Consider the following 12,713-nt stretch of genomic DNA (forward strand, 5'->3'; position numbering starts at 1 on the left):
AAGATGCCCTCTCTTGAAGATCCAAAGGCGTGTTTAAGGAGGTGTGCGAAGAAGACCCCAAACTATGTCGTAGCAAGGACGCATCCTTGTTTGAAGCCACTCCTGATGCTGAAAGCATCCGATAATGTGCCATCGTATTGGACGGTTCCTCTCATGTCTTCGTGGAAAGACTGGATCATCTTGAGTAAGCGTGGTGGACAACCTATCTTGTGGAGCAGTTTGAACAGTCCATCCCTGCTGACCAAGTCGAAGGCCTTGGTTAGGTCGATGAAGGCAATATAGAGTGGCTTCCTCTGCTCCCTGCATTTCTCCTGCAGCTGCCTCAGAGAGAAGACCATGTCGACGGTAGATCTCTCTGCATGGAATCCGCACTGTGATTCAGGATACACCCTCTCAGCAATCTTCTGGAGTCTGCTGAGGATGACGCGAGTGAACAGTTTACCAGTGATGCTTAGGAGGGAGATTCCATGGTGATTGTTGCAGTCGCTTCTGTCTCCTTTGTTCTTATACAAGGTTATGATGTTAGCGTCGCGCATGTCCTGTGGAACCTCTCCCTCTCTCCAGAACAGGCACAGTAGCTCATGTAGGGGCTCCAGGAGAGTGTCTGTGGCACACTTGATTACCTCTGGTTGTATACCATCCTGGCCCGGGGCCTTTCCTACTGCAATGCTGTCGATGGCTTTCTTCAGTTTATCCACAGTTGGTTCCTGGTCCAGTTCGTCCATTACTGGTAGGAGTTCGACAGCATCGAGGGCTGAGTTAACCACAATATTCTCGTGTGAGTACAGCTCGGAGTAGTGCTCGACCCAGCGCTCCATCTGTTTGGCTTTGTCAGTGATGACTTCACCAGATTTGGATTTCAGAGGTGCCATCTTGTTCTGGGTGGGTCCTAATGCCTTCTTGATGCTCTCGTACATTCCCCTGAGGTTACCAAAGTCAGCACTGGTCTGGATGCTGCTGCATAGCTCTAGCCAGTAGTTGTTGGCACAGTGCCTGGCCATCTGCTGTACTGTTTTTCTGGCTGCTCTGAGCACTTGCAGGGTATTCTGGCTCGGCGAACTTTTGTACTCCAGGAGTGCAGCACGCTTTTTTTCAATGGCTGGAATCATCTAATCAGAGTTAGCTTTGAGCCAGTCATTTGTGTTTCTAGCTCTTCTTCCAAACACCGACATGGCCGTGTTGTACATTGTGTCCCTCAGATGCTGCCATCTGGATGTCACATCAGCACCCCCAGGGTTGCTGCGCAGATTCTCCTCGAGGGTTGCTCTGAACTTTTCAGCTCTCTCTGAGTTAGCCGTCTTTCTGGCATCAACGCGGGGCCTTCCAGTTGGTTTAGAGCAGTGCAGCTTCTTGGGAATCACCTTGAGTTTGGAGCAAACTAATGAGTGATCTATATTGCAGTCAGCACTATGATAGCTGCATGTCAGAAGGACATTTTTGAGATTATCACATCTAGCGATGACCACGTCTAGTTGATGCCAGTGTTTTGAGCATGGGTGTCTCCACGACACTCTGTGCTGTGGCTTGGTTTGGAAAAATGTGTTTGTGATGCACAGATTGTGGTATGTGCAAAGTTCGAGAAGACGCTGACCATTTTCATTCATTTTTCCCACACCGAAGTAGCCTAAGCAGGAAGGCCATGAGTCACAATTGGCTCCATCTCTCGTATTGAAGTCACGCAGAATGTACAGCGGGCAGGTATTTGCGCTATGGCAGCACTAAGCATGTCATAAATCTTGTCTTTTAGTTCCGGTGCGGTGTACTGGGTTGGGGCATAAGCGCTAATCAGGTGGACAGGACCGGCGTGAGTTTGAAGTATGACCTGAAGGAGTCTTTCTGATCCACCCATGACTAATTCCACCATTTGTAGAAGGGTGTTTCTGATGGCGAAGCCAACACCATGCTCTCTGGGTTCTTCTCGGGCTTTACCCTGCCACAAAAAGGTGAAGTCCTTTTCCTTTAGAGATCCCGAATCTGCGAGACATGTCTCTTGCAGAGCAGGAATGTCAACTTGGAGCCTCTTCAGTTCCTCATCAATGACAGCGGTCTTTCGGGTGTCACTGATGTCCTGAAGATCTTCAGTCAGACCTGTCAGCATGGTCCGCACATTCCAGCAAGCAAGCTTAAAACTTTGATGCTTTCCTTTTCTTGTTGATTTCTTATTGGTTTGCCTGGTGCTCAGATTTCAGGTCACTTGTCAGGTTTGGGAACCTTAAGCCTCACGCACCCAGTGAGGCAGGTGAACTGTGGCGGGACAGTACCCTATTGGCTGGGGGCTGCCCAGCCTGAGGCGGGTGGTGACTGTCCAGTGAGATGAGATGATCTCTCCCACTGTTGGAGGCAACCCCTGGCGTTCATTGTTTACACCAATTGAGCAAGAGCTTATAACCGGTATCTGTTACCTCCCATGTCGGTTCAACACTGTTAGCGATGCTGGAGTACCTCTCCAGGCACGAGCTTGGGCGATTATTGGGACCCTGGGCTGCCCAGACGCCAGTGTTCCCCTCTCGGCTTTACTGATATAGTCCCAAGGAGAGGATAACCTCTACATCTGGTACCAGCTCAGCTGCAGGAGTTGCTGGGTCAATGCCAAAAGTTGGCACAGAACCGCCTTAGGACTCCCCTCTGGATTTTCTGTCAGGGTTTACTCCCTTAGCCTTGCTCCTTTCCAGGATAACCCACAAGGCAGTGGGGCATGGAGAACGTGGGTACAGTCCCACTACCTCTTGCACCTCCCTGGCGCCACATGCCCCCAAAGCTCCCCGTGATGACCTCCTCGCCTCCCCAGGACCCTCCTTCCCACCCCTCTGCCTCTTATCTGCTACCATCACCCCCAGATCCACCCTCCCTGACCTCCTTTCCCCCATCCACCGCCATGTCTCCCGACTATACCACACTGCCCCCATCAGTTCTCGTTGCTCCCAGGTCCCCCTTCCCCCGGCCTCTCCGCACCTGGCCACAAGCTGCTGCAGCCCCACGTCCTCCAGGAAGGCACCAATCTCGCAGCCCAGCCGCACCCTGGGTCCCAGCCAAAGCTACCAACTCTTCTTCTGGCTACGGCTGTCCCTGGAGGTCCACAGATCTGGTGTGGTGCATGCATGCAGGGAGCACAGCACTGGGCCTGGAAGCCATGCAATCTGAGCCAGCACGCCATAAGCAGCCTCCATGGATGCTGCCATCCTCACAGACGTACCAGACGCCCCCAAACCACTTGCCCACCACTGACATCCCTTGATCTCGCCCCCCCTGCTCCTCATGCTGCAGCGGGCCCCTTAGCTCCCTCTAAGCTCCCCCTCTAAACTCCCCTCTCAAAACTCCCTCCCTCAAAACACCCATCAGGTAACTGCGATCTTGTAACCTTGATATTAGTGCTCCTTAAATCAAGCTCCTGGTATTTACAGTGAAGACAGTCACATGATAATCTTGAGTTAACTGCCTTAAATTCAAATTTATCTCATCGTGTAAATACAGCCTAGGAGTACCTTCATGTGACAATCTTCCTGAGCAGGGCTGAGGATTAGGTCTAGACATTATATTCCCTTAGTAATTAAATTATAAGAGAAGTGTCCAAATGGCACTGATGAGGAAATATTCCCTAGTACCGAAAGAACACAAACTCATTCTAACAGGAGCACTCCTAGAGTAAGGTACTACACAATGGCTACGTCTACACGTGCAGCCAACATCGAAATAGTCTATTTCGATGAATAACGTCTACACGTCCTCCAGGGCCGGCAACGTCGATGTTCAACTTCGACGTTGCTCAGCCCAACATCGAAATAGGCGCAGCGAGGAAACGTCTACACGTCAAAGTAGCACACATCGAAATAGGGATGCCAGGCACAGCTGCAGACAGGGTCACAGGGCGGACTCAACAGCCAGCTGCTCCCTTAAAGGGCCCCTCCCAGACACAGTTGCACTAAACAACACAAGATACACAGAGCTGACAACTGGTTGCAGACCCTGTGCCTGCAGCATAGATCCCCAGCTGCCGCAGAAGCAGCCAGAAGCCCTGGGCTAAGGGCTGCTGCCCACGGTGACCATAGAGCCCCACAGGGGCTGGAGAGAGAGCATCTCTCAACCCCCCAGCTGATGGCCGCCATGGAGGACCCGGCAATTTCGACGTTGCGGGACGCGGATCGTCTACACGGTCCCTACTTCGACGTTCAACGTCGAAGTAGGGCGCTATTCCTATCTCCTCATGAGGTTAGCGACTTCGATGTCTCGCCGCCTAATGTCGAAGTTAACTTCGAAATAGCGCCCGACGCGTGTAGACGCGACGGGCGCTATTTCGAAGTTGGTGCCACTACTTCGAAGTAGCGTGCACGTGTAGACGCAGCTAATGTGTGTAAAGGTGACAATCTGGATCTGTTTTACTGTAGTAACACTGCCAGAGGAGACAGATTTGGAAGTCACATATGGACTCCAAAACAGATTAAACATTCAACTAGACAAATTGTACTTATAACTGTGCTCTGTGTTTAGAGACAGAAATGAATGGCTTGGCCATGGGATAGGAATTTAACTAGAGGCCACTGCATTCTCAGTCTCTTTGTTTTCCTCTTTTTGCCTGTTAAGCATGCAGCTCACTAATGTATGGTTTGTGCAAATTCTTTGAAAATATTAATATTTCAGTGAATAAATCCAAATTTACAACGCTAATAACATTTGCATAGCTGTAAATGTACTTTGTGCATTTGAAAACAACAAGAAGTCCTCTGGCACCTTATAGACTAATGGAGCACAGGCTTTCTTGGGCAAAGACCCGCTTCATCAGATACATGAGTAGGCGGGGAGGTTCCGAGGAGGATTTAAAGAGATGGTCCCAGTAAAGGGGAGGGCCAGAGCTGACAAGGTCTATTCAGTCAGGGTGGAAATGGCCCATTATCAGCAGTTAGTGTGCCACTCCACGCTAACTGCTGACAATGGGCCATTTCCACCCTGACTAAATAGACCTTGTCAGCTCTGGCCCTTCCCTTTACTGGGATCCCCTCTTTAAATCACCTTTGGAAACCCACCCCACACTCATGCATCTGATGAAGCGGGTCTTTGCCCACGAAAGCCTATGCTCCAAAATGTATTTATCTATAAAGGTGCCACAAGACTTCTTGTTGTTTTTGAAGATACAGACTAACACGGCTACCTCTCCGATATTTGTGCATTTGAGAGATTCTCCAGGCTTGCTTTAGTCCCTCATGTTATATAGGAAAACATGATGGAATTATATTTATCTTCCATGTTGTAGGACTGAACATACAAATTGTGCACTTTTTATCCAGGACAGACATATAGTCAGATAAAAATCATAATTTTTATATATATATATATATATATATATTCATTCTTGCAGAAAAAATATTAAGTGCAACAACTGGAATTACAAGAGCTTGGCAAGTACTGCAAAAAGCAATTATTCATGAGTGTTCATTCATTTACTTTCCCATGTTCTTTCATGGAATACATATGCCAAAATATTACAGTTTATATAAGATTTTAAAATACTTGCAGAAAACTCATTTTGAATTTGTGGTTGTATTTGTACCCGAGACAGGATTCTAAGAGTTCTGTTCATCCAATAAAGGATCAGAAACATATGAGACCTAAGTGTCTAAGCAGATTATGAATGTACAGCAAAATTCTCTACATTCGTAAGTATATGGGACTCCTATTGAAGTAGATTCTGAGAATAGGATAGATGCAGAAGGGCTCCAATGAGGAATTATATAGGAAGATATAGCCGAGACAGAACCTGCTGCAGAAGGTTATAAAACGGAAGCTACGACTATTTGGACATATTTGCAGAATGAACCACGAACGAAAAAATCAAGATCCTAGTATTCAGCATAATGGATGGTTCAAATAGGAGAGGCAGAACCCACAGAAAATGGGGAGATGATGTAGTAGATTGGTGTGGAGCTAGTCTACAAAAAGTGAGCCACTCTGCACTGCATAAGGAAAGATGGAAGGAAATAGTGAGAGAGGCATCAGACACCAACGGGCGCTGAGCCCACAGTTATTGATGATGATCATTGAAGTCATCAGCAGACAATTTGTTGTACAGAAAGTTCCAAACTGCAGTGAATAATCGTTAAATAATACTGAACAATGAACACATCTGTGGAAATTGGGATCTGTTCATGAACAACTGAAAAAAATTACAGATTGATAGATGTATAGATACATGGGAGGGAGGGGGCACTCAGGGCTTCAGCTCCATCAATTTATGAATATTATTTCACTGATCATTCCCTACTTATACTTATTCTTCAACGGTACTGTTATAGCATACTGCAAAACTGGATAGTATTAAAAAGATAAAGAATAGAATGCTTTACTAGTGTTGTTAGTAAAGTGGCTGATCTGCTTACAACAAACAAACTTGTTATAAATATATTTATAATACATAATTCATAATATATATATAGAAAACAAATGTTTGTTTCCCGTAAGCAGGATTTCCACCAGGATTTCAGTAATTTCCATCCCATCATCAGTCTCAGCCTGGACTAGTCCACACAAGAGATCCACCTCTTGGACACTACAATACAAATCCCACTGTCCATCCATACTTCACTTACATGTCTCCAGCTTTCATGCTGATCACATCATATGATGTGTTGTCTACAGCCAAGCCCTACGATACAACCACATTTGCTCCAGTGCCTCTGACAAAGACAAAACACCTTCAGGATTTCTATCAAGCATTCTTAAATCTTCAATACCTACATGGAGAAATGATAAAGCCAGTTGGAGTCCCAGAAGCCACCTTCTACAGGACAGATCCAACAAAGAAAGTAACAGAACACCTCTGGCTGTTACCTATAGGGCACCAGGTAAAAGCTCTCCTACACATCAGCAAGGATTTACAACCTACCCTAGATGACAGTCTCTCTGGTCTCAAAGTCAATGGGAGGCAGGCCAGTCCTCACTTACCAACAGCCCCCAAACCTGAGTCACATACTCACCTTAAACTTCACACCCCCACAACAGAAACACGAATCCAGGAATGTATCCCTGCAACAAACCCCATTGCCAACTCAGTCCACACAGTTACTCTAGTGACACCAGCACAGGACCTAACCACACCAGCTGTACCATCAAAGACTCATTCATGACATGCCTATCTACTAATGTAATATATGCCATCATATGCCAACAATGCCCCTCTGTCAGTTACACTGGATTACCTCTACACACATGAATAAATGGATGCAAATCAGACATTTATAATGGCAACATACAAAAACCAGTTGGGGAACACTTTACCCTCCATGGACACACGCTGTCTGACTTACAAGTTGCCATTCTCAGGCCAAACAAACAAACAAACTTTAAAGTCAGACCAGAAAAAGAAACTGCTGAGCTAGAATTCCTATGTAAATTTGACACCCTGAAACCAGGTTTAAATAGAAACATTGTGTAGTTCTTCACATTACATTAGGTAATTTCTAGTTCAGGTGCTCTCACATTCCCATCACTGTTCGGAATGAGTCACAGCCACTCTGATTTAATTAACCCTGATGTCATACCCCCATGTCTGCATCTTCTCCCTTTTTTTTTTTGTCTTCCTTTTTTCAGCATAGGAGGAAGCAAGTAGCATACCACAAAATCTTATATCCTAATATCCTAATAAATTCATTAAAGTGCCACTGGGCTTGTTTTTCAGTATTTTGTAAATATTGAAGTCTTGGGGTGAACACAACCCCAATCTTCTATTGACTTCATTATATTTGTAGTTACTGATTTACTACATGTCTGTGACAAATCTTCAAAAATTTAATTATGTTAATTTGGGATGGTGTACCTTTAACCAGAAAATATTGGGATAATACTTTCTAAGGGAGGAGAGTTGCATTCTAAATCAAGAATGTATACATTTGTTGTGAGATCCAGAAGAAGGAGAGACACAGACCTGTTGAGAGTCTTTATGGAGATAAAAGGGAAAAAAAGACAAGGGAAATGCTGCTGTGCCTACTGGTTGGAGATTTATTGGCAGCAGTGCTCCTCCATCCTCACCCTCTCCCAGCTGGCCTGTGTTCAGGGCACAGGTACTAGACACCTGAAGAGTCTACTGCCCATATGCGGCCAGCCACCTCTTCAGTTCTTCTCTGATCTAGAACCAAAATAAGGGTACTAAAGTAGAGGGTAGGAGATTGGGTGGTGGACCACCCACAAGGACAGTATCTCAAAGAACTCCAGTGACTGCACAGGGTGAGTAACCTTCCCTTCTTCTTTGAGGGTAACCATGGGTGCTCCACTTTTAGGTGTCCACAAAGCAGTGTCATTGCATCGAGATGGGATCTTCAGATGGTGTAAATTGGCTGATGATAGCACAGATCGGCCGAAAGCAGTGCATGTGTCGGCAAAGGTTTGTATAGAGTAATGCTGAGTGAACATGTGATCAGATGCCAATGTAGCTGCTCTACAAAATCTTCTATCGATCTCCAAATTGGCAGGAACTGGTGAAGCAGGCATTTCTGGAACAAAATAACAGTACCATCCAAACCCAAAGACCTGACAGTAATGGCTGACCAACTGTCTACATACAGTAGACAGTATCAAGAAAGTTCTTCAAATATGTTGCTTAAACTACTTGTTTGGAGGAAGTAACCAGGAAAGACACCCATATTTTAGACTTGGTTCTGATTCACACAGAGGAACTGCAAGTCTGAAGGTGGAAAGCAGTTTGAGAAAAAGTTATCATGGGATGAGAGATTGGAATTCAAATGGAAGGAAGGAATGACAGCAGCAGAATAAGACAAAGAATTTAAACTCATAGAACTGGTAAGTAAGGTTACATGGCATGCCTACATGGCAGCTAGACAACTGTGGCTAGGAAGGCTCAAGCTGTGGGTCTGTTTCATTTCAGTGTAGACTTCTGAGCTCCACCTGTGGCCCAGGCTCGGAGTGGGGGTGGGGGTGGGGTAGGGCGGGGCAGGAAGATCTTAAAATTCAGGCTCCAGTCCAAGCCCAGCCATTTACACAGCAATGGAACAGCCTATAGCCCAAGCTCCTGCAAGCCCATGTCAGCTAGCACGGGCCAGTGGTCGGTTATTCCTTGTTATGCACATGTGCCCTACAGGGAAAAGGGAGTTCAGGAAAGCCGGTGTTTTCTCCGACAGACAACATTAGAGGCAAAGTAAGGAAGGAAGACTAATAAAAGGCCAACATGGTTCCATCAGGAGCTTTTTAACTGCTGAAAATTTAAAAAGAATTCTACAAAATCTGGAAACATGATCAAATTGCCAAATATGATTATAAAAGAGTAGAACAAGTCTGCGCTGGATGACTGAATCTCTGGTAACTGGAAAGGTGCAATAACACTGGTGTAATTGCCAATAATACATTATGTTCAGACAAAGCCTTCCTCTTCTGAGTGCGGCTTTACCACATATCCACACTGATGTTGCTGTTACGTTGTCACTCGGGTACTTCTTCCAGAGGTCCCGGGTCTTCTCTCTAAAGCAGTATCCATGAGACATGTGAGAAGAAATGGAGACTTACTAAGTTTCCTAGGAAACTCGAGAGGCTGGTGTCCTTTCTTGGACCTTTTCTCAAAATAAAGATCAAGCTGTATACTTTCCAGCTTAGTTCTCACACCCCTCACATCAAGACAGATCTCAGCTGGAGCTTCAGAAAGGCAGCTGCAAGGAATTTGAGAAGGCTACCCTGAAAAGATACAGTGTTCTAGAAATAGGTGTGAGATCCAGAAGCTGAGGCCAATAGCCCAGAGATTTTTAGCTGCAACGCTTGAGAATATTCTTCACCAGGTGCTCATCATACACAGTGTCACTGAACGTCTTACCTGTATTTGCTATGTTTCATTAATTTACCAGGAAGGAGAAAGTTAACTCTTCCTGGAGTTCATTGGTTAAACAGAACAACTCAACCTTACATCAGTCCTCTGCAAAATGACTACCATTTATAGAGTGACTTTTATCACCAGGGATGCCAACGTACTGTACCTTTTATTCGAAAAGTATAAAGGATTCATTTCCCCCAGCACTGAATTGCAACTGTCTCTGGAATAGAACAAAGTAACTATAGCGTAGAAAAACTGGTAAAAACTGTATTGAAACATTTTAATGAACATCCATATACAAATTTTATAAGAGATACAATTTCCTTCACAGCTTTTATATTGCACTTCTCCATGTTAATAGCATGGAGTACATTAATATTGGTATGGAACTGGACTGCTTCAACAACATGTAATATCAGGGATGCTAATGATGGTTATTTATCTAGGGAGGCTGGGTTGCAAATCAGAAAATTGCTGATGAAACATCTTATGAAATTACTTGGGGTTTTGTTCTGCAGAGTTTATTGCTCCCATGCATACAGGCTAGCAAATAAATTAGGTTCATAGTTTTAAGAGGATATTGATGTTTGATGTTAAGCGATGCTCATTGCCAGGACTCATAAAATACTTTCTTGGTAAAGTGACCAAGAACAGAGAGTGAATATTATTTTGTATGGTGTTGATCAAGCAAACAAATGATTCTTCCTACTGTGATTTTTATGCATTACAAATTAATGGTGTGAAAAGTTCAGCAAATGAATCTTTGGGAATAATAAATGAGAGTTATCTGCATTGCTGATGATGGGATGAAAATATAAATCTATTTAACAGCCACATTTTGAGTTCAGCAGTTCATAAGAGAAGGAACTAGGGAGGTGAGGCAGAAGTGGTTAACTTTTCAAAAATAAGCTATTTTATACTGATTTCTATTAAAATATTTTGAAAACAGGGCAGATTCTAAATGTATCTCTTTCACGAGGGACATCAGAGGGGATGTTGTCAGAGGTCACAAAGTTGATATAGATGGCTCCTATGCCATCTCCCTACAACCCTCCAATTCTAGAATTGAGGAATAGAAGTTGCCAAAATGAACTATATTTTTACAATGCACATCTGGCACAGATTCTGGTACACTTCCACCAGCAGGCATACTTTTACGAAGCCCCAACACTGTTTTTACCCACAGCAGGGTCAAGCAGGTAAGTCTGAAAATAACCGGTAAATACAGTGAAGCAAAGAATCTGGCCCATTTACGCTCTATTTACCTTGATATTTCTGCATATGCTTCTACTCTTATTGATATATCCTTGTTTCTTTACAGAATGGCTTCCCAAACTGGGGAGCGTGCCCCCTTGGGGATGGGAGTAAAGATATTTCAGGTAGGGTGTGAGGCGACCCAGGCCCTCCGTCATTTCCCCCACCCCAAGAAAGAGCTGGCCTTTGCTTCCAGCTCTCCGCTCCTGCCATTTTACGTGGGCAACCAGGGATATAAAAAGCAGGCAGCTGGCAAAGACTCACGTGGACCTAGCTGCCTCCTGCAAAGGTGAGGGAGTGTGGATTGGGAGTGGGGAAGGAGGAAGAGGAGAATTGGGTTAGAAGGGGCCTGGGAGTGTCTGGCTTGGGGGATAGGGTGGAGTAAGAATGAAGGGTCTGGGGGTGCCTGGCTTTGTGGGAGGGGAGGGGCTTGGGTGGCTGGCCAGACACCCACAAGGGGCCAAGAAAAACTATTTGTGCTTATTTTTAATTTTCAATGACATTTTTATATCAAGTTTTTGTGTTTATTTTAAATTACATTTTTTTTTTGTTAAAAGGGGGGTTGAAGGATGGTGAAGAAGTGGGAGGCAGAAAGGTTTCTCTAAAATCAAAAGGGGGGTGTGTTGCCAAAAAGCTTGGGAACCATTGGAAGTTACTCACTGCTGGACTACAATAGGGGTGCTGTCCCTCAGGGTGCTGGTGGCCTCAGTCATGCACCTGTCATGAAGACATTCTTTATAAAAGGTCTCTGGGTTCCATCTTGGCAGTCCTCCTGTTCAAAGACTTCATTAGGGCCAGTGAAGAGTCATAGACCACAGCATCTTCTGTATGATAAATTACAGTTCTCTCTCTTCTTGTCTGACACAGTGTCTTGATTTACTCAGTGTCTGACTAGGGTTCAGGCTTGGATTATGCTAAATCCAGCCAAGATTAAGGTAAAATGTGGGTGTACTACAATATGGGTGCAAATTCATCAGGCACTTTCCACAAACAATGGCAAACCTTTGCCACTGAATGAGGACCTGGCTTTTCATCTGAAAGCTTACATACTTGAAATATTAACTTCAGTAGTTTAATTGCAAGAGTGCAGGGGGAATTTAAAGATAAGGCTGTTTGCCAATCACATTCTAAAGAGATGCTTCCCTGACCCCAACATAATTAAAACTGTTTCAATTTATTTTGAGCAGGGATGGCAGAACAGGTTGGCAAGCAATTAGAAAATACAAAGTTGTCCTGTGAGAAAAAGATTTCCCACTTAAATATTCTTTGGGTTAGACTTTCCCTTTGGACTTCTGTTTAAAATAATTAAAAAAAAAAAACACCAAACGAAACCACACAAAAGAGTCATTGGGCTCTCAGAACAGCTTTTTCACTATTCCCCCACAGCAGCTATACTGTAGTTGACCTCCTTTGTGGTCTTTTTAGGCCTGCTGGCTCCTAAATGAAACTTGAAAAGCCATGCCTGAAAATACATGTTTCTTTTGTCTTGAAGCTTCTGTGATGATCAAATATTCTTCCATTGTACAGCCTTCCTTCTTTCTACGATTGTAGCCTCTTGAATACTGGGGTGCTGGTTGGGCTTTTAGCCCCCTGCTGACATTATGAAGAAAGACAGAGAAAAGTCAAGTTTTATCTGTATCTAGCAGTGACATTCATT

This window comes from Carettochelys insculpta, chromosome 4 (assembly GCF_033958435.1).
Source record: "Carettochelys insculpta isolate YL-2023 chromosome 4, ASM3395843v1, whole genome shotgun sequence".
In the NCBI taxonomy this organism is placed as follows: domain Eukaryota; kingdom Metazoa; phylum Chordata; order Testudines; family Carettochelyidae; genus Carettochelys; species Carettochelys insculpta.